We start from the raw sequence: 25,830 nt of genomic DNA, 5'->3' as shown, positions 1-25,830 counted from the left end.
CATGTGCTTTCTGGGTAGGAAGTTTAATCAGACTATCTTGGAAAGAGGCCTGGGACTAAAATGAGTATTTTTTTGATGTGATGTCTGCACATTTTCACGAGAGGAGTAAAGGTCATTCCCCTGTTGAATGGGAAAGAGCTTCTTAAAGTTTGTTGGCAACACTAGATTTTTCTGCATTTTCATTAGAGGTGGTGTCATAAAGGTTAAATTTAAATTCACAGCTTAAAATAGTACCTTGAGTGTAAAACAATTGCTAAATTAGCAGTTACTCTTATTCAGTGACTGTAAATCAAAATAAGGCTGGTTGTGGAGGAATTCTTAGTGGAAATCAGTGGTATCATCTGACCTTATTTTTTTAAATTTTGTAAAAGCCTTCTGCTTTACAGCTCTTGTAATGGTATAAAGGAGTGAAGGTTTTCTTGTATGAGCAGATTTGAGGACTGGAGTGAAACTGCAGCTTGAACATCCAGTGGGTGGTCACTGGATAGGAGCTTTTTTTGGTTATTACCAAAGTACTGAACTAGCCAGTTATCCAAACCTGTTAATGTCCATCTTTTTAGGGTGTAAATATTTTAAAGGCAGTGTTTCTTGCAGGGGCCTTTTTTTGTGTTCGGGATAAAAATGAATGTGACCTTGGTTTAGTAAAAGTACAAGAACAAATTCCTTTGAATAAAAGCACATCTGAAAAGCTAAACAAAAAAATCCTTTTCTACAGATTAAGCCTGGTGCTTCTCTCCTCCCTTTTAAACATTTAAACACACTCTTTACATGATGCTTAAGCCTTTAAGTCAAAGTTATGAGGTGCTTTAGCCAGGCTTGAGCCTGAGAACAAGACCCAAACCAGGACAATAACAAAATGACACAAAGATTGACTCCACCGTGCTTGCTGGATGAAGTGAAAACTGCTGAAATATAATTCCTATATCCTGGGATTTCACTGCCTGCTGGAACTAATCTCATTAACTTAAAACCACCTGAGGCTTAAGAGACATATACACTGCTGTGAGAAATTATATTTATCTCATCCTAGGGGGAAATCCTTTCCCTCCCCCGGCTTACCTTACTTTTGACTTTGTCATTCGTGAATTACCAGGTCATTTCTCCCCCATGGGAAAGTCGTCATAGCTCACAGCTATGCAATTACTGTATCTGAAGTTCACTGCTGTATGAATGCTGAGATCACTCTTCGAGGGTTTTCTTCTTAAATAATTTCCTAGAGAAAACAAAGACTGGAAAAATAATAGGTTAGCAGTTTACTTAAATAAAGTTCCTCCAGAGGTCCAAGAAAAGGTTCCAGAACTAAAAACACAAGTATAAGGCAAAGAGCTTACTGAAAGTATTAAGGTGTTTATTGCCTTTGTAAACCAAACACTGAGTTTTCTTTAACCATTAAAGTTTAAGAGATTGGTGGCTTCTGATAAGTGGTAATTGAATGCAGAAATTTCCAGTGTGAGGTTGCAGTTTGAAATCCCATGAGTGTTGCCAGCCAGGGAGAGTTCTCGAGTTGAGTGGTTCATTGCTGCACTCCAGTTTGGATTGAGAATAGATCCCAGATCTGCATTCAGTATTAAATCCAGCCAGTGAAAATACTGTGTTTGACATAGGAGGATTTTGGATATGGCTTTTACTGATAATCTTGTTGGACTTTGCAGCGAGGCAAAACGACCTTGTTCAAGTGTCTTTCAATGTGTGTCTACTTCTGAAAAAAAATTATTAAATCAATTTCGGGTTATCCATTAAGCAGCTCAAATATAAATGATATTAAGAAAAAAAGGTAATGTAAAAACAGAGCGAGTCTGAAAACCAAATTCTGAAGGGCTGATCTCTGAGATGGATCGCAGAAAGCCTTTTGTAGTGGAAGCTTTTTGTGGTGAGCCTGGCCCTTGGGTGCTGCTCCCAGAGGGGAGCCTTGGAGTGGGGAGTTTGTGTTGTGGAGGTGGAAGTTCCTGTCAGTGAAATGGAGGAGCCAGCTTCGGTGACTAAGAGGAATGACCACTGAGCCAAACTACATGTCGTTTTTGTAAAACCCAGCTCGAAAGGTGATTTGTGGATTTGAATCATGGGTCTGTCAAAGTTCACTGTTTACGGTGGTTTATTGGCCCTAAGTGGCCATTTCCCAACCAGCCATTTAAATTGTTCTGTGTTGATAATGTGTGTATAGGGACAACAATAGATGCAGTTGCAATTGCAGACCAATTACAGTAATTAAAAATGATAATATAAGCCTCTGTTTCTCTTTCATCTGCTTGGGATGAAAGTAATCTGGTCTGTTGATGGGAATGCCCCATTAATCCTCTTTTAATGCCCTATATTTAGAGGCCCACAATGAAGTGTGTAGGAGCAAGTAGTGAAGTGCATTAATGTCTTTGGATTAGGAGGCCTTGTAATTATGGTGCTAATTATGTGTTGTTGTGATCTTGTCTAGATGTAGGTGAATTTGGTCAAGTGTTTTTCTTTAATTTTGCCGAGTAATGAATAAATCAGTGAAGTCACACATGGCTGTTGCTATTGTGTTGTTAAGAATAGAGTCTGTAGGGGTGAATGGTTGATGAACTCTAGTGTACATTCCCTTTTCAGTCCTGCATAAATGAGTATAGCAAATTCCAGTTTATTTAGTGATGGACAGGCCGTTAGCTCTTAAAATAGCTAAGGAATAGGAACCTGACACCTTGAATGATTTATGTGTTTTCTTTGTAAGCTTGTTTCTGTTTTGTAACCTTTAAAATGTGAGTTTTATGAGCGATATCATTAAAATTTATACTCCCTCTAGTATGTGATGTTAGTCATTATTGCTCTGCTGTGCCTCCAGATCACCTGAATTACAAAGCAACCTTCCTTGGAGCTAAATAATAATTTTTTTTCCAAATGTGTGCCGACTTCATTATTTTTCATTGGTACTCCCTTACCAGTGCAGAGGCCAGAATCTGGCTTTTCCTGCTTTCCATCCAACTGGGAAAGGTTACTAGGAGTAACTGTGTATTTTTAGAAATGAAATATGAAGGGTCGTTTAACTTAAGAGATCTGATATCAGAAGAAACTTCCAGAGAATTTGTTTTGAAGTGTACTCTATTTTCTCTTAGGTAACTGAGACTGATATGCTTGGGAGGTGATGTAATGTTGCGCTGGGCTTTGTTACGCTAATTTAAAAGAGTTTCAGCAAAGAGTGAATCTCTGAGGAAAAAAATGCTGATACTGAAAGTGAATCTCAGTCCTTGATTCCATCAGTTGAGACTCTTAAACATCTTATATACCAGGAAAAATTTTGTAAAATGTTTCAAAGTTAGACCATTAGTCTGCATCCTCAAATTGAAGGTGCCAAAAAGGTTTCTTCTGGAAACCTCCATAATACTCTCAAAAGGTTTTGGGTGGTTTTTTTAACAGAATAATTTAACAAAAAATGGAAGTTTTTCTGAGCTGTGGCTTACTCCCCTGGTTCTCTGAAGGCTGTCAAGCAAACTGCTCTGTACCTCATGAAGATCCATCTCTCTCTTCTTTCAGGAAATAAAGGATCTTTAGTCAATGTTTACGTTGTATATTGTCTAGCAGATTATGGTACAGAGTAATTAATTGCAAACTTCCCAAGCAGGATTTACTAGCCAGCTTTCATCCAGAGGTGAAATGGAATTGTTTTCTGATCAGTATGACAGCAGATGGTTTAGTTTTTTCAAATCAAGCGTGTTTGCCTAGAATCAGATCATTGAGTCCAACCATTAACCCAGCACTTCCCAGCACCTCCACAAGCCCATGTCCCCCAGTGCCACATCTTGTAAATACCTCTGGCCATGGGGATTCAGCCTGGGTGTACCAGGGTCTGACATACCTTCCAGTGAAAAAATTTGTCCTAATACAAAAATTTGGCACAGCTTCTGGCAGCTTCCTCTTGTCTTTTTGCTTGCGAGACCAACCCCACCTGGCCCCAACTTCCTTTCAGGTGGTTGTAGAGCATGATGAGATTCTTTTTCTCCTGGTTGAACACTCTCAGCTCCCTCAGCTGCCCCTCAAAGGACTTATTCTCTGTGCCTTCACCAGCTTCATCTTTCTGAAGATGCTCAAGCATGCAAAAGAGCTGGATTTCAGACTTCTTGTAGCAATGCCTGTATGGGTTTTTTGTGGGTTTGTTTTTCTTACAGAACCTTATCCTTGTAATACAAATGATTTACTGATATTAACAGAGGATAAAATACTAATTTCAGTGCAGCCTGAGGCTACCGTGATCTATTCAGTGCTGTCATCTAGTTTCATTGAAAGATATGTGATTCAACACTAGAAAACGAGTTTGAACAACAGAAAATGTGTTACTGTTTGAAAACATAAGAATGGATTATGTCAGATAAGAGTTGTGCCAGAATAAGTGTGCTCAAGCACTGGATCCTCAAGCCGATCCTGAAATAGGTGGTATCATGTTGCCTATTCTTACAGTTACTAAAATTCCTTATCTGCTTCTGCTCCCAGGATGATTATTCTTTCCATATTTGGAAGGCAAGTTCCCTGTCATGTTACAGATTTCCCTGTTTATTTTTGTAATAAAGAAAATGTGAGCATCAGAGTTTGCTGCATTGAGCACTTCCAGCAGCATAATTCCTAGAGCTGGAAGGAAAGCTCTGTGAGTTTGCAGTCCTGATATCAACAGAGGTCTGTTTCAAGATTCTTGTCCTCACCGCACACACTGCAACTAGACTTTGATTAAAGTAAAGCTATGAGGTTGAAGTTTAATTTGCTCTATGCTAATTATATGTATTTTAAATTGTGAGTGGACTCCATACAGAAATGTCAGTGAGATGGTGATGGAGGTGGAAAGAAGAACTGTGACTGTGATTAGAGGAGGCTGAGTTGAGTTTTTCATAGGATTAATGCTTTCCAAATTGGAGAATATAAGATTGAAAGTGAAGGGCACAGTCCTTGTTGAGGGAAAGTGGTGGAGTGATCCTAATGCAGAATCTCATTAAAGCAACTGTCAGGATTCCTCTATTTTACCATCACCTCCCCTTTTCTATAAGAGTCAGCTGTCGTTTGGAGTGAGCATACTGCCAAAGAGGCATTTACAAATAAATGAAAAATGTCACAATTGATTTTGCTCCTTTCAGAGGACTCCGTGTCAGCTTTGTCACAAACTCTTTGTTATTCTCTCTTTCAGATCTCTTGTCTGGACTTTGGAAATAACTTTGGTTCTTGGATTCCTTCTGTTGACCCGGGGTAAGCTCCCTGGATTATGACTTTTTATTAACATTTGTGCAGCAGTTAAATAACATTGGCTTTTCAGTGGCTATGAAGGGTAAAATCCTAGAAGTTCTTACCAATTACCTTATGAGTGTGTATAGAGGCTGCATAATACAATCCACGCTTGAAAATACCACTAAAAACCAGATTTATTTTGTAGTTTCTCGTATAGAAGTATTTGCACATTATGGTAATTACTTTGCAAAATGTTGTGTGCCATGGTAGTAGTATAAAATATGAATAGCTATGTGGTTTTGCTTGTTTCTAAAGAATATGTACTTCTAAGGTTGATAGTGTTATTTTCTTCCATGTTTATAATTTCTCACTCTTTCACTGTATGTTAGATGGTTATAGTGCCTTTTCCTGCTTGTGAGGAGATCAAAAGGTTGTTTTTCTTATGTGCTTGCTGGCTGGATAAGTGAAATAATGTGCAATATCAGTCTATCTCCTTTAATGCAAAAGTGTTACCATAAGATGGGATATCTGTTGAAAAGTCATTGTAAGAAATAGTTGAGTTGGTTTAGAAATGAAGTGCCTAAACTACAACTGCATTTAAAAAAACTCAGTTATTTTTTCCTTGAGCTTCAGTATTTGAGATTGCAATCAAAAATACAGTGTTTTACTAAAATTGCTGTGAACGAAACTTCATTAACATCCAGAAAAATACCCGTGACCTTTTAAATTGGAGTTGAAGATTTCTGAAGACGGACCTAGTGCTACATTAAAGAGTAAATTTTGTCCTTGCTTTTTCTGCAATGTCCAGGAAGTGTAAGCTGCAAATAGTAATAGGACAAGAGATTACCCCTTTCCACTAACTTCAACAAACTCACACCATATAGAAGTACTTGGTTTGTGATGGTTTTGTATTTCTAGAGGGATTCTTCAACAACAGTTCACATGTATTTTGCAATCTGGCAAATGGCCAAAAATCACTCTTTCAATGCATGTTTTTTTCATAGTATATGAAAGAAAAACTTGCTGCATTTTATCACTGTTGCCAGATTCTTAAAAACAAGAGACCTGAAGAAAATCACTTTGCTGTCACTTTTGTACTCCAGAAACTCCTAAGAAGTTGGGAAGTATTGGATTCTGTAAGAAAAACAAGAATGATTTGTGGTGTCACCTGCCCTGCGTGCAGGTTTTGCTTCTTTCCCTCTTTCCCCTGGGATTTTAATGTAGCATGATGGGCTCTACTTTAGCACTGCAGAACCCTGCTTGCATTGCTGTATGCATATTTGTCAGCTGTTTAAGCATTTTGAATGCGTTATATTTCATACCTGGTTTTTGCTGTTCTGATATACCTTTTGCTTAATTAGAATTAAACGTGTTTAATTGTTCTGAAAGAAAATTTTAAATGAATATTTGAATTACTGTTGAATTTCCTCTTCTTTTACTAGAAATCAAAACTTGTTAACTGGAATTTACAAAGAACACCCTTGATTTCTGCTTTGGGACAGTTTTGTTTACATGGTAGTTTGTGGTACAGCTCTCTAGGACAGTCTCTAATACTGTGCTGTGAGCAGTGGGCTGCCCAACCTTGCTGTGCTTCTATTAGTATTAGAAAAATTAAAAAAAAATCTAAGATATGAATCTATAAAGGCAGAAAATGAGTTCTGGCAGTGTGGAAGATGATGACACAGTCTCAAGGAATGAACTAGACAGTTCAAGGTTGTTATATTCGTGCAATTAATTAATATTACTGTAAACAGAGATGGAAGGAAGGAAAACTAGAAGGAAAATAAAGAACTCATCATTATCAGCTCTATTCATTCCCCTCTCATTTGACTTAGTATATTGTTTTGAGGTAAATCTAAATGAAAATTTGTAGTATTTCACATCTAAATAAAGCATACACTTTAGCAGTAAAGCAGTGCTACAGAGGCCGATCCAGAACTCTCTCAAAATGCCTTGGAACAAAAATGTTTAAATATGACTTGGCAAATTTGCAGAAGCTTAGACTTCCACTCACCAGATATTCACTCAGGCACATTTGATCATGTTACTGATGTTGATGTGTCCCAGCTTTTCCCAGCTTTTCCCAGCTTTTGAGAGAGCTGAGCATACTCTGATCCATGGTGCAGATGTAAATATCTGTGCCCCAGCTGTTGGCATATATGGGAATTATTTGCATATATTTGTCTGAATCTCATATGAGATTGCACTCGAGTGCTGGGTGTCCCTACAAGCAATGGATGAAATGTCATGGCTGGCAACATTGCCATGAGTTAGAAAGTAACTTTAGTGGGAGATTGTCTAAGATCTCCATCCAGCACATAGCAAAAAGAGATAAAATAAAGGAGAGATATGTGAACACCACCACTGCTTGTTCAGTTCAGTAAGAAACTTGCAGGCTGGGAGTGAGCCTAGGAGGAGCCAAAGGGACACAGAGCATTTGTTCCAAGGAGAACCCTTCATGGAAGGGAACCAAGGGCAGTCCTGGGCTGCTGATACAGGTTTCCTGTAAGCTTCTTTTCAGCCAGGAGGAAGGGAGCAGGGAGGTGCTCTGAGAGCTGTATCTTTCTGCGTCAGTTTCTGTTTTTAAACCGCAAATTAAAATGTTGGATCTATTAAAATTTAATTTCTGAGGATGGTGGCCATCCTGTTCCCCAATGCTCCCCCAGTAATGAGACTCTGCTGTTCGTGCTGACAGTTGTTCAGCTCCTGGACTCAGGCTATTTTTTCACTGTATCTTCATACACGGATGTCTCTCTTCCTTTTTAATTTAATAAAGGTGTCTTTCTAAGTCTTGGGATGCTGGTCTGATGTCAGCAGGGTGAATCACAGACCCTTTCCAGTCCCCAGATACACAACTTCTTGTGGAATAAGACAGCTTTTCTGTATATGAAGAAAAAATAATTGATGAAGAAGAGAGGGTGAGGGAAGTAAGGGATGATAACCAAATAGGGAAAGATAAGATTTGGAGGAGTTATTATTCATGAGTTTGTCAATTAAGTTATTACAATTTCGCTTTTAGAAGATTGACTTAAAAAATCCTGAAGATAGTTCCTAGTTTGAACCAGTCCAGCTTTTGCACCATGTTATTTTTTAAATTAAATTCCATATTATTCCACTGACTTTGGAGAGGTCACTCATACAACAAACAAATCGGTCCTCACCTCTTTGTATCTGAGCTCTGCTCTGTGCTGCTGCCCCCTTTTAACTGTTACAAAACACTTATTATCCAACTGGTGGCCTCTGAAGTGTTTTGTGTTGTTGCTTTATAAATTGCAAGTGATGTAATGGAACTCAGAGCATAAAGGACATGTGGAGAAGACAATGCTAACAAACAATTTGCAGCTCCTCATTGCCGTGGCTGAATGAGTTGGTTTTAGGTAATTTGCTATTCAAACAGGAATAATGAGCTTTAATGTGTTTTACTCGTTTTTATTGTGGCACAATGGTCAAGCCTGAACCACTTAATTTGAGGGGGTTGGACAAGGCAAAGAAAATTGCTAATCATGTTCTTAATTGATCATTCTCTCACGACTGCCTGTAGCTGTAACGTGTTAACGATGGTCTGAGATTAACCATCAGAAAATCACTGAGACCATACAGGAACATACCATGGAGCAGCTTAACGGTGAAATGGTTCAATTGCTGCCAACTCAGCAGAGCAAAGGCAGGGGATGAAGCTCTCATGCTGAACCCTAGAAACCTGAGTTTTTGGTCAAAACCTGACTTGAAATGCATGTGGTTTGATCATCTCTGCATAGTCTATTTGGGGGGGGGACAAGGAAATACCTTTAGCTACATTTCCTGGGGTCATTTTTTTAGCAACAGCGTCTTGGGAATGTTTCAGCACAGAAGAAGATTTGCAGGACCTAATGCCATTTGAAACTGCATGAAAACTTTTGAAACTTTGAAACTGTAGTACTTGCTTCAGCAACAATTAATGATAATTACAGCTGGGGTTGGTGGTTTGGTTTGATTTTTCTTTTTTTTAACATTTCCTAGAACAAAAGTGTTTGAAATCCTATTCAGAATAGGTTTCCAAGTTCATATGCCTGCCTATAGATTGGAATTACTGTAAGGAAAAATCAATGAATTGCCATTGTGTTAATAGTATTGGCTCTATTTGATAAGTATGTCCTTGGGCATTTTTCAGAGTTGTAGCTAGAATTTATGGGTGCTAATTGCAATTCCTATGTGTCTTCTGTAGCTCTAGAAACAGGTTATGCAAACTTATCAGCAGTGACAGTGGCCTCCAGTAGAGTGTTGGTTTTGCACAATGTCTTCATATAAAGGAAACAAATGCAGCCTTCCATCCCCCACCATCTGTTGTTAGGGGTATTCCCTTATTTTCTTCTGTTTTGGGGAAGAATTTGGCTTAATGTTCTTGAATTAAGTGTAATAATTAAGATTTTTAGCATTTGTAGAAGCTTGGCTCGCATGCAGGAGGTAGATTGAGACAGCCTGACACGCCGTATTTAAATGGTACATAAGTGGAGCAATGTTTTCATCAACAGAAATGTGTTGCTGTTCAAAGTTGATTCTCTCTGTAGGGTGCCATAAAGTAATTAGAAGACCATAACATGATCCTTCAGTATTGTATTAATTCCTTAGAGAGATGAATTCATCTTTTCTGACTGCAGTAGTGCATGACTGGCCATGGAGATGCCACTGAATTATGAAATCATCTGTAAAACAAAGAACAGTTTTTCTAGAGGAGCGTGTTTGTTTTACAAAACTCGTAAAAGGCTCATGCTTTTAGTGATTTTTGCTTGTAGCTAACTGGAAGTGAAAGTATTTATCTTAAAATTAAAAATCAACATGGAATGCTATGTACTTTGCCTTGAAGAAAACTGCATGTAAATTATTTGTCTTCTGTGAGGACTGAAGTCTATCAGAAGGTTTCTGCCAGCACAAGAAGAATCTCTTGTTGCAGGTGATGAGTTTTTGCAGCTGGTGTAAATGAATCTAGCAATGGCTGCATACTGTAAATGCAAAGAATGAGAATTTTGTGCAGTTTTCTTTTTCCCAGCAGTGGGTGAAGGGCTGAGTTTGTGTAGTGAGTGTGTTACAAATTAGCCTTAATTGGGCTTTTCTTTGATTTTTATTTTTGTTTGTTAACTGACCAATGCTCTAAGCATGAGTTTGTAATAGAGGCTTGTGTTGGCTGGAAGGGGAGGGACACTGACCATGCGCTGCTCAGATGGGGGAAGACTGGAAACTCGTAATGGGTTTGATCAGAAAAGATTCTGTGTGTAGCCCTTCTAAGCTGATACGTTGCCCTGCTTACAGCAGGAATTCCAAAACCCACAAGGACATTGTTTTAACCATCTTTTTATTATTCCCCTGTAGAGCATGTTTCTGATTGTGCTGGGAAGTGTGTTGCAATTGAGAGGTTCTTTCCAGCTCACCAGACTTGTTTGTTTCTGCTGTGTTTCATTTTGTACTCAGCATTAATCCTTCCTGTACTTATGTTTTCAGGTGCAGTGCTGGAAGTGGCCCTTGCTGCCATATCCCAAAATAAAGCCCTTTTCTTAAAGAAACAAGACATTGAGGTCTAGTTTGCTATGGCAGAGGCTTTGGAAATGTACAGCAAAAATTCAGAAGTGTAATTAAGGAAGCATTGACTTTAAGGCCTGCCTTGACTATTTCACTCAGGTCAATAATTCAGTGACTTTGTGGAGGCTGCATGCCTTAGCACAAAGAAAGGCATGAGTGGTTCCATATGTCCAAATTAGAACCAATGACTCTCTTGTATGGCACGTGAAGGGAGACTTTAGTTGCAAGCAAGGGAGCATAATCACTGTTTCTTGGTTGCTAAATATCCAGTGTGCAAAATCAAATTTTCAGTGATGGTATAGATCACTAATTCTCACATGATTATTGAAAAATAAAAGAAAATACAGAAGCTGCAATAGATGCTTCACATCCTGCTGTAGTTCAGGGCAGAGATGCAATATTTAGCATCCTCGTGGTATTCTCAGTATACTTAATAATTCTTTAGGACTATGCTGTTCTAATTATAGAGTTTAGAAAGAGTGTTTCATATAGCCTTAAGGCCTATGAAGGAGGTAATCTTCTTGGGAGTTCTGACATTTGTTTTAATGGAAGCAGGATCAAGCACAAATGCTAGGCTGCAGTGACATTTAAATGTGATCAGCAATACTGATCAGCGATCAGGAAATCGAGCTGTTCCACCTGCTTACATAAAAGAGACTCCTTTATGTGCCATATTGTCCATTGTTAGGGGGTTTTTAATATTTTCTTAGAAAGAATATAGCTCTCCCTCTATGAATAAACCACCCTGTCCTGGTGATGTGGATGACAAGGCTCTGATGGATTTCAGCAACATTATGAATCTCACCTGCTGGAGATTGAGTTTGTATGCATGGATACAGAACTGCTCAAAAGAAAATGTTTCACCATCCTCGGATGAACACTTTTGGTGCTCCGAGGCGTCTCAGTGTGTTAGGGAAGAGAGCTCATCTCCACAGAGATAAATGTTTTGCAGTGGTTTTATTCTCTTTAAAAGCTGAAGCCAGAACCAAGAAATGGAACAGTTTTTGATTAAAAAACATCATCCTAGCTCCCCTCCCCTAACAAAACACCTGCACGGGAAATAAATGATGTTGTAATTACAGTAACAGAGGTTTCAGCTTCAGCAAGGGAGAGTGAGTGTCAACTGGGGACAGAAGCTATTGGAAATGGAACTGGCAAGCCTCAGCTTTGAGGGCACTGTTTAGAGACAGGATGGAGGGGTTTGAAGGTGGGCAGGTCCAGCTTTTTGGGAAGCTGGATTCCCATTTTTTGGTTTCCCATTGTTTTCACCTTGACTCCTCCAAGTCCACCTGTAAAAACCAGCTGTGCTTGATGTCCTCAAACACTGCCCCGGGAGTCGCTGACTTTGTCACTGCAGACCTTTTGGATTTGTTGTGAGTTCACTGAGTAATATTTACTACAAGTTGTGTATTAGCTGTTATTTTTACAAAATATGACATTTTTTTGGATAACTATCCTTTATCTTAGGTAGAACTATCACTGTTTCAGTCAACAGCTATATGGTGGCTATCATTCAGACATGATAGACTGTGTTTTGGAAATATAATTTCATGAGCACAGTTTGCTTTGTGTGAAAGACAATTTCGTTGGTGAATCACTGTAGAACTTTTTCTTTTAAGGCATAAGTTGACGCTTCTCTGCATTCCCTCATTTACAAATGTGCCAAAAAACCAAAATGACCTGTATTTTTTTTCCCTCTTTTCAGTGAAAGCAGTAAACACCTTCCATTCCTTTGTGGACTTTTTTTTTTTTTTTAAATTTTCTATGCTCATATCTTCATTTATCCATTAGTTGTCTTCCTCTTAAAAATCTGAAAAATCTGTCTCACAGGTACATGTTGAGATATGAGTAGAAATAAAACAAAGGCTGGGGCAGAACTGAAGCCTCTGGCAGACATGGCAGCTGACAGGGGATGTGGCACTTTGCAATAAACTTGTGAATAGTTGGATGGTTTTGCAATGTTTGTAGGAATACATTTGCAAAAGAAGTGAGATCACCTTCTTTGATAGCTTTCATAGTGGTATTAGTTCCTTCAACCCAACAGAAGCAGCCTGACATCTTTTCTTTTTCCTGGTTCTCATTTGGTTTTTCCTATACTGAATGGATATATTCAGAATCAGCTGAAGCTTGACAAATGCAGCTGTGAAGACTTGTCTTCAGGTTATACTGCAGACTCTTCTCTCGCCTTTCTTTGCTCCAAGAAATACCTGTTCAACTGTTTTTATAGTATTTTTATGATAGGCATTTCAGATACCTACTGCTGGATACATAAAACTGCCTTCCTAGCTTCAGGAGGCGGGGATGTTTTTTCATTTGTTTCTCAAAATTTGTTGCCGTGCAGAATGTAGTTGGATGTCATAGTAAAGAAGATGGCCTGGCATGGAAATGAGAATATAGTTAAAATTATTTTTACTTTTCTCAGGATTTGGAACAAAATGTTGCTTAAACCTTTTTCTTAGAGGTATTACACCTAACAAGCTCTCTTGAGAGAGATGGGGGTAGAGCAGCAAACCTATCAACAAAATACGGAACGGCTGCGTTCCCTGGGGTTTGCTTAAATTTGAAAGTAGATAGGAACTGTGAAGAAATATAATGCAATCTGGTAAAGAAACTGCAGTATAACTCCACTGGCCTCAGACACAGTAATGTACCAGTGTAAAGATCTCGTATTAACCTGAAAAATAGGTAGCAACATAAAACACTCCAAAGTTGCTTAGTTTACATTTGTCCTTGATGCATCATCTTCGGTGCCTTGTGGTGTGGAGATCAATTTATGCTGCAAATGCTGTGGAATGGAAATCAGGTCTTCTTACCTCCTGTGGGAAGGGCCCTGTGAACCTTCTCTGGGCTGCCTGTGTTAGAGTTTGACATGGTAAGTTCAAAATGACCACTGAGCTAAAAGAGCAGTCAAATGGTGCTACGTTCTTGGTCTTCATTTAATGGCAAGCTGAGGTTTACTAAGCCATTGAAGCCACTCGTGGTGTGAGATTTTCTGTCCTTGCCCCCATGAATGTACCTGATGGAGTCACAACAGTGGTGGTTTAGGATTTGAAGTGAAATAAGTAATTAAGTAATTCTTGAGTGTTTCAAATGTTTTTTTTTTTTTTTTTTTTTTTTTTTTTTTTTTTTTTTTTTTTTTTTTTTTTTTTGTAATCTGGAATGTTTGTTAATCCATGCAGTGTTTGTTCTGTTATAATCTTTTATCAGAATTTGTGAATGCCTCCCATATAGAATCAGCAGTAATGGTTTTGCAGAGCTTTTTGCTTCTGAAATTCCCATCGATAAGTAGCAGTTCTTTTGTTTGTTGTTTTGAGGAGCTTGGTACTGGGTATGTAGTGGACAGCATGCTTGAACTTGAGCAAATCAATGCTTTCCCAGACTGACATAGAATTTTTTGAGAAATCCCTTTGAGTTACAGTCTCCATGTTCTCCATTCACACACACTTGAAAATCTGGAATCAGGTTATTGGTGTCTGACAATGGACAGCTGTGAGAACTGTAACTTGCAAGAATAAATCAGCATCTCAATAGAAGGAACATGGAAGATATGAGAAAAATTGAAATTTTGTGTCAAAACTTTTGTGGCTTTGAAGTTCAATAGAAGTGAACTGTAGAAGCAAACTGTTAGTAAATAGTATCTCTTGCGTCTGAAACATTCAAATTAAGGTTTTGGTTTTCATCTTCCACAAAAGTCCACCTAGCAAATGTGCTGATATTGCTGCTCTGAGTGTTAATTAACTTACAGCTCTAACGTAATGGGAGTTGCACAGTTCATTTGAATGAAGCTGTTGCTTTATTTGTTGTTGCTTTGCCGTGACAGAACTTTGGGGAGATTTCTGTGGGAGATGCAGCTGGTGTGTGATGGACGTGGTGAGGCTGTTTTGTAGAAAGGTGGCCTGATGGGCAGTGCCCAGCCCAGGAATTCTGGAGAGGTGCACACTTGATTCTGCCAACAGCATCTCTCTGGCTTTACTGGGAGTGTTATTCTGGATGCTTTGCTCTGGGAGGTTTCTCTTTTTCTCACAATCAGCACATTCATTTTTTCCCTCTATCCCTTGTGTTTCTAATTATCATTTCAAAATCACTGCCTGTCCTTCGTTCTGCATAATCTCTGCTTGTTTGCATTCTAGCAGCACACCTGTACTGCAAATGCAACACCAATTAATAGTCTTTTCAGTACTTTAAAATAAATAGTGTCCATGTATGGGCTTATTCTCAAACCATAATGTATTCAGTATATTTTATCTGACGGGCCTTGAGTTCTAAGAGCTGGATTTAGCAAAAGTTTGAAACTCTGTTTAGGCTGAGTAAGCAGATAACTTTGTCTAATCAGTTAAAAACACCATGCTGCTTTATAGCTCTCTATAGGAGTAAAGAATTAAAAAAGTTAAGTGGTGAATAATTATCTCAAAAGATACTTATTAGTCCTTGAAATGTGCTTCACCTGGAAAAATATTCTTAATCTGCTGTTTCTCTTTTTGCTCTCAGGTTACCAAATCATATGTGCATATGAATTTCAAAAGCAGAGTTGAAATCACTGAAAATATTTTGCTGTCTTTTGCTTTCAGTTTTACTGTACTGCTTTTTTTTTCTCTTAAACTTGATCATCTAAAATAATTGCAGTAATGAACTAAGGGATAAGGTAAAGGCAAATTATTGCAGAATACTTTAAAATAATAAAAGCTTTATGCCTTGAAATTTGCTTTTGAAGTTTTCAGAGCCGTCTCATTTCCTCAATAAAATGTTTCTACAGTGTATCAAAAAAATCAGAACTATTTATCTTTTCTGAGGAGGAGTAAAGTATTACTTAACCCAAGAATTCCTGCAGAGAATAGCATACAGAAACATGTTGATGCCAATAACGTAATGAAAAAGAGGAGTCTTTTTTTTTTTTTTTGGAAGAAGATATCAGGCTAAGAGCAAAATAAAGGACATATTTCCAGCTCAATTCTTTTGTTAAGGACTTCCTTTGAATGTTAACTTAGGTTTTCTGATCCAAGAAAGACTTTTGGTAATATGATTTAAGTATTGTGTTGGCCTCTTGCTCTCATGCTTGGTTAAATCATCTCTGACCGTGAGGAAGAAGATGAGAATTTACAGAGAGATGTGGCTCTCCCTGAGAGCTGTGAAACAGGGAATTGTCCGAAGCTGCTGTGCTGGAAGTTAATGAATATAACCCTGTAAGTAATTCTGACTGTACCAGGGCAGTGTCACCTTGGTTCCAAAAACTGGTTGGTCTTTAAGCACCTTTGGTGTCCCAGCTGTGTGCTTGTGTGCCCTCAGTACAGGGTCTGTACTTTGATTTCAGAATGTGCAACTGATTTTGTAACTTCAGACAAACCCCAGTCCCCACACTTGGAATTTTACCATTTTTTTCCTTTTTTTAAGAAAAGGAAAGTATTTGGGTACGTACTCTAGCTGATCTCTGAAAAAAGTACTTCACAGCCCCCCCATGAAAACTCTTGACAAGACTCTTGACATTGCATCTTCTCTGTTACCACTCAAAACTGATGGATGAGATGCAATGCTGTGACTTGACAAGCTTAAGTTCAAAATTATTGATCTCTGAACTGCAGCAGAACTCCTAAGGATAATCTCCCAGTATATATTTGGCATTGAGTAGTATTCAACACTTGTTGCTTTTGCTGTACATTATTTCTTTGGGGATAATTTAGTCAGTTTCCAGAACTTCTTTGACAGCTGTGTTTAGCCAAGTTTCCTTTTGCATGGAAGAAAAGTTGGGGCCAGTTTTTTGCCTCAGAACCGATATCAAGTAATTGTCTTTTGAAATTGAGAGGATTTACCAAATGCTTGGAATTTAGGGATAAGTTAGAAATTCAAGCCATATATTAAGTGCATGGAATAAATATGTTCACTAGTTTTGTGAGTCTGATGGTGACAGCTTTAGACAGATCCAAACCAGTAATTAAGCAGTTTATAATTTGCTTTTGGTTTGAATATTAAAATGAAGTTTGTATATCACTCTGAGAGATGTGATCTAGCTCAGCCAGATGCACGTGAGCTCAGTGAAGAAATTGCTGAGTTTAATTCTTTGGCCTGTGCAATGTAGAAGGTCAGTCTGGGTGATCACAGTTGACCTCTAAAATGCTGGTTGTCAAAAAGGAAGAGGGTTGTATTTGAAAAACCACGAAGCAGGGCTTGTTAGAAATGAGGTGTTGTCAATAGATAACATGGAGTAAGCAGATAATTGTCAATTTATGCAATTAGATTTTTTTTAGAATAAACTGATGAAAAAATTGCTGGCTTCATGGAAGCATAAAGTAACGTTAGTTTATCTTACTGAACAAAAAAACCCCAACCTTTTTTAACTTCAACACATACATAAAGTTGGCTGTTGCAGTTCTATGAGATTTGCAGAACTGAGGGACTCTCTGTGTCCTTCCATCCATATTTAATATACAAAACAGGACTCCATGTATACGGTTTTTGCTTGAGCTCCAGTGTGCTTAAATAATCTGGTTGCCTGGGGAGGAGGAAAATTGATGGGATAGGAAAAGGAAGGTTGAGGAATCTGAAAACAGGCTCCCAAACACACACCACAAAGCCTGAGTGTGCCTGTGGGCACACCTGCACTTGGTTTGTTTTATGAATTGTTGCACCTGAGTGGAGTCAAGTGGCAGTAAGAGGAGCCTTTCTTTATATTGGCTGCTTATTTTCTGAAGTTTCAAATCCCTGTGAATTCAGAACCTATGTGGTAATCAGCCTTAGCTAAGGAAAACTTAATTAGATCCTTAACAATATTAGAGTTACACAAAAAATGCTGAAATCAAGAAAATTCTGAGTGTCTCAGTTGTCTTGATCAGGAAGAAATAATTTTTATGTAAGTGTAAATGCAAATGCCTTTAAATCACATGGATATTCTTTAAAATGGGGAGTATTTGTCTTACTTTCTGGATATTTTCCCTATTCCTCTTTGTTGATGCTGGAGAAAGGTACTGCTTGTCTGAGAGGACATTGCTGCTTCTCTTCTCCCTCAAAATACCCACACCCACAACAGGGAGTGACCTAGGAAAATGTAATTTTGTGCATTGGTTAGTAACCCTGAATAATGCAGTTTAACCTTAGATAACCTGGGAGTTTAGATTATGTTTTAAGACTCTTTTAACTTTTTAATTAATGGCATAGTTCTGCTGTTTGGTTTAAAACCTGCTGGTCTTTGTCCATTTCCTTTCCATGGAGCTCCATGTGGGAAGCAGCTATCTGCTCAAAAGCAAGTTTACAGAAGTAATGCCTTGATTTGTGTGGGAAATATACTGGGTTACCTGTCATGAACCCTGATCCCCTTAAAATACATCAGAATTTAGTGGTGACTCTTCCCATACCTGGAAATATTTAAACAGGGACCCGTAGGAAGATTGAACAGAGTAAAGCAAATTGAATTTGGTTTAAGAATTCATCCCTTTTTGTCCTACATATCTAATTCATTTTTCTCAAATGCTGTTCATATTGTGTTGCATATTAATTGCATATTCTATGTTCTTTATTCGTAATATACCACTGATAATAACAGAAAATTAAATTTTTAATTCCCAATGATACCTTAATTTAATGTTCCAGTTACTTCTCTTCTTTAACTAATCATCTGTCCTCCGAACAAATTTGATTAAAATCATTGCATTTATTAAGAAGAAATGGGCTAAAATGTATCACTTTGGTCTCACAGGGTATTAAAAATTCCTTTCTAAAGCATGTCTTTTGGTGGGTAGCAGATTTTAGGCGAGGAAATGGCTGATTAAAGCTCAGAAATCACTAGGATATTGAAAAGTGGAAGAAATTACTTGCTTTAGTTACCACTTTCTCATTTCACAGGTAACCTATTCCTTCTTACTCTTGTCTCCTGATGCTGTAGTAATTATGAATTTGTGAGATTTGGGATAGGATGTGGGACACAGAGGAGTGATTCAGACTCATATCTTTCCTGGTGCTGTTTGCTGGGGGACCTTGCAGGCAAGTGCTGAGGCAAGCTCCCCCTGAGCCCCGTTCCTGTCTGTGCTGGGCTGAGCAGAGTCAGTGACAGGATCTGTAGGGTGGGACAAAGCAGCCCTTGGACTTCTGTGTTTGGACCAGACAAAAATCTGCGGCTGGTGTTTACATTTAGATGTCTTGTAATTTGTAACTTCATGCTGATTTTGTTACTTTGGGTTGGATTGAAGTGTTGGTGGTTTAACCTTCTTAGTTTTCTGTTGAATTATGTGATTATCGTGGCCCCTTTGATGTTATGCATATCTGTGTAATTAGGATGTTGTAATCTTCTTTCTTGGTCTCTGATACTGAGTTAATAACATCTCCTTAGGAAGGCTGAACAATATTGTTAACTGGTTGGGTAGGGAGGAGTTTACTTATCAGTGAGCAGAATTTAAGCATAGGTCCTTTTCCAAACTAGCAATATAAAGAAATGCTTTTGAAATACTTGCATTTATTTTTTGTGGCTGTCCCTCTCAGTTCTCACTGCATGGCTGATTAACTGCATTCAAAACATGATTTGCTGCCTGTATAGTGACAGAACTTTTTTGAAAATGTGAGTTAATGAAATTTAATGCTGTCTGTGCTGGCTTTTTTAGGTCCTTTGAGCACCCATTAAGTAGGTTAGCTGCTCACTTGTAAAGCTCTTTCAGCTGTGAATTAGAAAGCATCTGCCTTTACTGTATGCACTGTCATCTCATAGTCATTCTAATTTTCTCTTATTCATTTCTAATTTTATCTCCTTCTGCTCCCTGGGCCTTAATTCTGCAAATTCATGATATTCATTTTGTGATGGCACAACTTGGTGCACCTTCCACCATCCCAGGTTGCTCCAAGCCCTGTCAAAACTGGCCTTGGACACTTCTGGGGGATGGAGCAGCTTGTCTGGGCACCCTGTGCCAGGGCCTCCCCACCCTCACAGAAAACAATGTTTTCCTAATGTCTAATTAGGATCTACTCTCTTTCAATTTGAAGAAACATTGCAAACTAATAACATTTCTAGGTACTTCATGATCTTCCATATCAGACAATGAATAAATTGCTATTAAAACCATTTCCCCATACAGTGTAAATTACAAAAACAGAGTTAAGGATTTGGAAATTTTAAAAATTCTACTTGATATTTTTGAGTAGTACATATGACTTAAATCACTGCATCATGTCTGGGCTATTCTACTTGGGCATTGCAAGAATTTGGAATTAAAGCATGGTGCATGTTAGCAGAAAAGCAGGAACACAGGTGAAACAAATGTTGGAGTTCTAATGGAAATTCTGAGTTCTTTCAGTTTCCTTATAAATCTGTCTGGTGTTGCTGCATTCATTCTTACATAATTATGTAGCTTATAGTGATATTATGTATATTAATGAGGAAATTATTTAGATTAGTGCTTGGTACATTTGTAAGCTGTGGTTCACACAAATCAGCCTTGAGGATGTGAAGACAGTGTTTCACAATTTTCACCAGGAAAACAGTTGTTTTCACAGCTTTGTTAACATAACTGTAAAGCTTTGTGCACCCTGTTCTAAATTTTGGCATGAAACTTCTCACCATAGGAGAATATACAACTTTTTAATACCTGATGTAACACTTCCCCCCCTATGCTTGAAAGTTGAAAAATGGAACTTGGCAGATTTACAGTATAATATGTGTCCATCACTCCCAACATTTTAAACAGATAAACACATACACATGGCATCTCAGGCCATGTGTATGTGTTTATCTGTTTAAAATGTTGGGAGTGATGGAAACAATTTATTTATCTTTGGAAAAACCACATAGTGGATGTTAAACGAGCGAGTCTTGGGAAAGTCTGAAAGAATAGGGAGCCACAGGCAAATAACTGGCTTAACACCAGGAAATGGGCACTGAAAAGGAGGGATTTAGCAATTGAAGATGGGATTATCACATGATGAGTTGCAGCTGGTTCAGGAGAAGGACTGACACTGAAGCCTGATTCTTCAGAGCCTGTCAGTGGTAGAGGAAGGGAAGCTGAATTTCTTGGCTGAAGTTCTGGATGAGTTTTGTTGCAGCCCAGGTGTGCAATTTGGATGCCCTGTGTTTGGGGCAGGCTGTGCTTTGTTTCCAGGATGTATTCTGCACTCCCAGACCGGATTCATCTGGAGTGTAGCTGCTGTCTGACATGGCCAGGGTTACCCAGATGTGAGAGAGGCTCCAGCTACACCCGTGTGCCACCCAGGGGCTGCTCTGGGAGTGCTGGGGTGATGCTGGTGTCACTGCCCGGGCCAGCAAAGGCTTTGCTCTGGGTGAGGGTAAGTCAGGTGTGAGTTAGAGCCATAATTCTCAGCAGATGCTGATGCTTCAGGTTTTAGCTTTTATATTTTTCAAATTCTGTACTGCTTTAGTGTGTGGGTCTGGGCTTCATATTAGGGGATGGTGAGCTCTGTGCACAGAGCAGGGAGACAAAACAATTCATTCTCTAGCTGGGCGCCAAGGACAGCCAATCCAGATCTCAGGCCCAAGAGCACAAACAATGGTGGAATGAAGAGAGAAAAACAAGAAGGATGGGACTCCATGGGCTGGAGCTGTAATTGGACAATTAGCTCCAATATGCAAATGGAGCAGAACTTATAAAAGGGTAAGATCCCATGACCAGTCATCCATTTTTATAACCATTTCGGGTTCATCTTGGATGTAGCCCTGGCTGGGCTCTTGTACTGCCCCAGATGGATCTTTTGAAGCCTCCTAATAAATCCCTGCTTTATTCTTCAGCTCCATCTAGTCTCAGTTCTAAGTCAGCCTTCACAAGGCATCAGTGCAGGTCCCAGTTCTGCACTGAGATCCGAGCAGGAGGAAACTCCCCCACCCACGGCCATTTAGCTGGGGACACTCACGGCATGGAGGGGGAACAAAGAGCTCTCTGTGGGTCCCTGCATCCCCCTGAGCATTAATTTGTAGCCAATTATCCATTACATGCTTCATACCCTTCTTCTTTCATTTCTTCTTCAAAACTATCTGTTTGGATGAGTGTGGGTGTGCAAATGAGGTTTTGATCTCCTTCTTTCTCTGCGGAAGTAACTTTTGATGTCAGATTTTGTAAAACTTGTTTTTGTTCATGTTGAGATACCTGCATGCCAATATCCTTCTTGAAAGAATATTTTCTTAACAAGCCCTGATAATGGAAATACCTATAAAATGTATCTGCCTACATCAGTGTCATTAGAACCTGGATTAAGGGGGGGAAAAATACAAACCACTTTTAAACTGAGATTTCAGACCGTGAAATGAAAAGACTTGAATTTCTTACTTTTGGCAGGGAAGGAGTTTAAACAGTGATATAATATTGTGATCTTGAGAACAGAGATACTTCAGTATAAATTGGAACCAATGCTTCCCTGTTGAGTGTAGAATATGACTTTCAAAACAATTATTTTTTGGCTATATTATTAAATTTCACTTTTCAGGCTCAGTATTTTTTTTTTCTTCATAGAATAAGACATTTTTATTTTTGAAAGCAAGAGTCACATCACCTCATGGATTTTGATGGTAATTTTCATTTGAAAGTCAATGCTGACTATTAAAAGTCTGTTAATGAGTATAAATTAGTTCATATTCTTAAACTATTGCCGAATTGCCAAGTGGTTCATGATTTTTGCTAGTGAAGGCTGGGTGCCACTATGTGATCAGAGTCCAGGTGTTCAAAGCAAGGAAGCCAGTGCATGGGACTAAGTGCTGCCTGCCTCACATAGATCCTCAGAAAAAACCTACAATATCCCAAAGAATCTTGAGATTGCCTTAAATTTTGGTGTTAAAGAAGGAGGTCATGTGTATATTGCATGAGATAGTTTTTTTTGTCCTCCTCTTATTTATTTTTTAGTCTTCCAGGTTCCTTTTTTAAGCCTTGCAGGCATGAATTTGAGATATGAAAATGCTAAATAAAATCACATCACTCGGTATTTTGGAGTCCAAAGAAAAATGGCCTCTTATTGTGACAAAACTGCTGAAATGTTGAAGAGTTGATGGTTCTTTCCCTTTTGGCATGCCTTGCATTTAAAAAAAAGAAGAAAAAAAAAAGGACAGTTGGTTTAACTGGAACACTTGAAAGACAAGGATTAGAGAGAAGTGTGATTCTTTGTCAGTCTCTGTAACCTTGTAGTCTCATAAATTTACTGTTCTTAAGTACTAATGACCTAGGAAAGGCAGATGTTGTATCCAGCTGTTTAATGGTTTTTTAATGCTTCCTTTTTTATAGAGACAGTTAATTCCAGGGTAAAGCCTAAAACCATTTCAGGAAAGAAATTTCTAATGTAGTCCTCAGATGACTAGCAGGAGTAATAGGAGTAAGTAAAAATGATGAACATCTGATGTTAACTGCTGATTGTGAGCATCCCCCTATCCAGAGGTGACAGGAGCTCTGTGTAGGGAAGGAGAGCTGGGGCTGGGGACACCCAGGGCTTTGCTGCCTCGGGCTCTCCAGCAGGAGAATTGAGCACTGTGAAACTTGAGTTCATTCCGAGTCCTGTGTGTGGTTTTGGGCACCACAAAATAAGAGAGACAGAGTTACCAGAGAGGGTCCAAAGGGGGCTGTGAAGATGGTGCAGGGTCTGGAGGAGGATACCAGGAGTGGCTGAGATCACTTAGTCAGTTCATACTGGAGACTGAGGTCAGACCTCATCAGGGTCTGGCGCTTCCTCACAAGGAGAAGAGGAGGGGCAGACACTGATCCCTTTGCCCTGGTGATGGGTGACAGGACCTGAGGGAATGGCGTGGAGCTGAGTCAGGGAAGGTTTAGGTTTGATATTAGGAAAAGGTTTTTCACTCAGAGGGTGGTCGAGCACTGAATAGGCTCCTAGGGAAGTGGTCACAGTCCCAAGCCTGACAGAGTTCAAGGAGTGTTTGGCTAATCCTCTCAGGCCCTGGGTGTGATTCATGGGGTGTCTGTGCAGGGCCAGGAGTTGGACTCTGTGATCCTTGAGGGTCCCTCCCAACTCAGGAAATTCTGATTCTATAATTAACTAAATTACCAGCTTCCAAGGTGGCTGAACGCTCTTTCACTGTCTCTCCAGGGTCTCATCCTCACCATCCTTGTCACTCTAAGCTGTTCCTATTGCTCCTGTTTCCTTCTACGGGTTGGAAGTGCCTGGATGGAGCTCTGAGCTTTAAGATCCCTTCCAACCCAAACCATTCTGTGATTCTCTGACTGAAAACATGGAAATACATTATATTGAACTACAGTAGAGCTATTAAATTTATTTTTTTTTCACTTACACATTTTTATTCTTTGCTGTGTTACTAATGGGCCAGCAATAAGAAAAAAGCAGCAAATCTTTGGTCTTAAGTTTAGTCTGTGACAGATTGCAGGCACAGCAGATTTGAAATCTTTATTTCAGTACCACATAGTTTTGTAACTAGTTTTAAGTACACTGTTCAAACTTTGTCACTAATAAAAGCAAAAGTATGTTTTTACACTGCTTTCATCTCATACTGGCTTCTTCCCATCCTAGTGTCACATCATCCACTTGACATATTTTCATAATACTCATGTTATATTTTAGTCTGTGTCTTCTTTTATATTCCTCCTAATTGTGTCAGAAAGCAATCATAAAAATGATTTATTTTTACTCCATATGGAAGTTCATGGGTATTCAGAAAGATTATATGAGGGTTTTAGTGCTGACTTCATTAGCTGTGATCCTGTTCTTAGTCAAATCCTCACTGGGAGAACCAGTAAAATAACCTCAGAGGATTTTTATGTGTGTGGAATTACGTAATTTGTTTTGTAATTACAATGAATACAGAAGCAGGGGAAAAAAAACAAACTCTTTTTCATTAATTATTAGACAGGAAAACAAAACATTTAATCTTTTAAAAACTTTTAGGTTGTGGGGGAGCATTGGGAATGATGCCACGTCAAATATTTATCCATCCCTTCCGGACAAAGTGTTGTGTGAGGTAAGAAAGAAAATGCAGTTAGAACAGCAGAAAACATTTCTGGCCACATTACACATCGATCATTCTTACAGAGAGGGGAAAAAAAAAGTGCCCTGCATTACTTAAAGGTGCTGGGAAGTAGGATGGAGCTTAATTCTGTTACGGGAACAAATCATTTTGCCCTTCCTGTAGCAGGTCAGTGTTTTTGCAGCTGCTTTTTGTCCCTGAATATACTGGGCTTATGTGGCTGTCACTGGAAACTCGATGGTAACCAATAATACAGTTTTGTGTTTGTTACTCCTGAGAAAATGTGGAGCAGAGCTGAGCAGAGAGGTTTCCTCTGCTGAGAAGGGACCTCTGAGGGACCCTCATGGGTGGAGAAGTCCTTTGACTGGAGGAGTGTATTTCTGCCCTGCTGCATGGAGCAAATTGAATTGTTCAGTGTTTGAAAATAAAAACCATGGTTTGAATAATCAGGGCCTTGGTCTTGTGTATTTACCAGCAGCATGATGGAAATCACATGGAAAGTGATTTCTGTCATCAAATTCTACATTTCTGCTGGTGTCCCATGTTCCTGGTAGTCTGAAGAGAGGAGTTAGGAATGTTTAGCATGCAGTGATCAATGTACCTGAGCTGTGCAAGTGATTTTTTTGCCTATGTCCATGTGTGCAGAGCTGGTGTGCAGGCTGCTCTGGTGTCAGGTTGGAGTCCCCAAGGGAGGTTTCATGGACCTCCTTTCCCTGTCAGTCAGAGTGTCTCAGCCTCTTCCTGACCTGGGATTTTAGCCTGCAACTTGCTTCAAGGAATAAAGGAATGAATACAAATGCAGCTGTGTGAAAACAAGAGTGCAAGCATGGTTCTCCCTTACAATAAATACCCTGGGCTGATTAATTCTCTTGACAGTTTCCTTATGCCACTGACCAAAATAACATTGCTCTTATCTGTCCGTCATTTCATTAAGCTTATCTCATATCAGGCAGTTCAACTCTGCCTAAATGAAATATTCTTGATGCTTATGGTTGCATTCAGAATTACTTTTGCAAATCAGTTAGAAACAATGACCTTTTTACCCAGGGGTAAGATGAAAATCTCCTGTACTTCTTTAAATTTAGAAAAGTTGGATAGAATGAAGCATGCATTAGCAAGTGAGTGATAGCAAAAGCTGTCAGACTTCTGAGCTAGGTCTGCCCCTGTTATCAACTACAGTAAAAGATTTGTGGATCTTAAAAGAG

At 38.9% G+C, this 25,830-nt stretch overlaps 1 protein-coding gene across 1 annotated transcript in view; it reads left to right on the top strand.

Moving 5' to 3' along the window:
- The first annotated feature begins 5,144 nt into the window (after window positions 1–5,144).
- The window catches only part of NAALADL2 (N-acetylated alpha-linked acidic dipeptidase like 2), a 381,205-nt gene continuing 360,519 nt past the window's right edge, over window positions 5,145–25,830 (top strand). The window contains exon 1 of the mRNA XM_059855754.1: window positions 5,145–5,193. The gene's annotated coding sequence lies outside the window, so the exon portion shown is untranslated. The remainder of the gene's footprint in view (window positions 5,194–25,830) is intronic.

The sequence above is a fragment of the Haemorhous mexicanus genome, chromosome 10, assembly GCF_027477595.1.
Source record: "Haemorhous mexicanus isolate bHaeMex1 chromosome 10, bHaeMex1.pri, whole genome shotgun sequence".
Taxonomy (NCBI): domain Eukaryota; kingdom Metazoa; phylum Chordata; class Aves; order Passeriformes; family Fringillidae; genus Haemorhous; species Haemorhous mexicanus.
The sequence above is the reverse complement of the archived record's forward strand: the minus strand, read 5'-3'. Positions and strand labels throughout refer to the sequence as shown.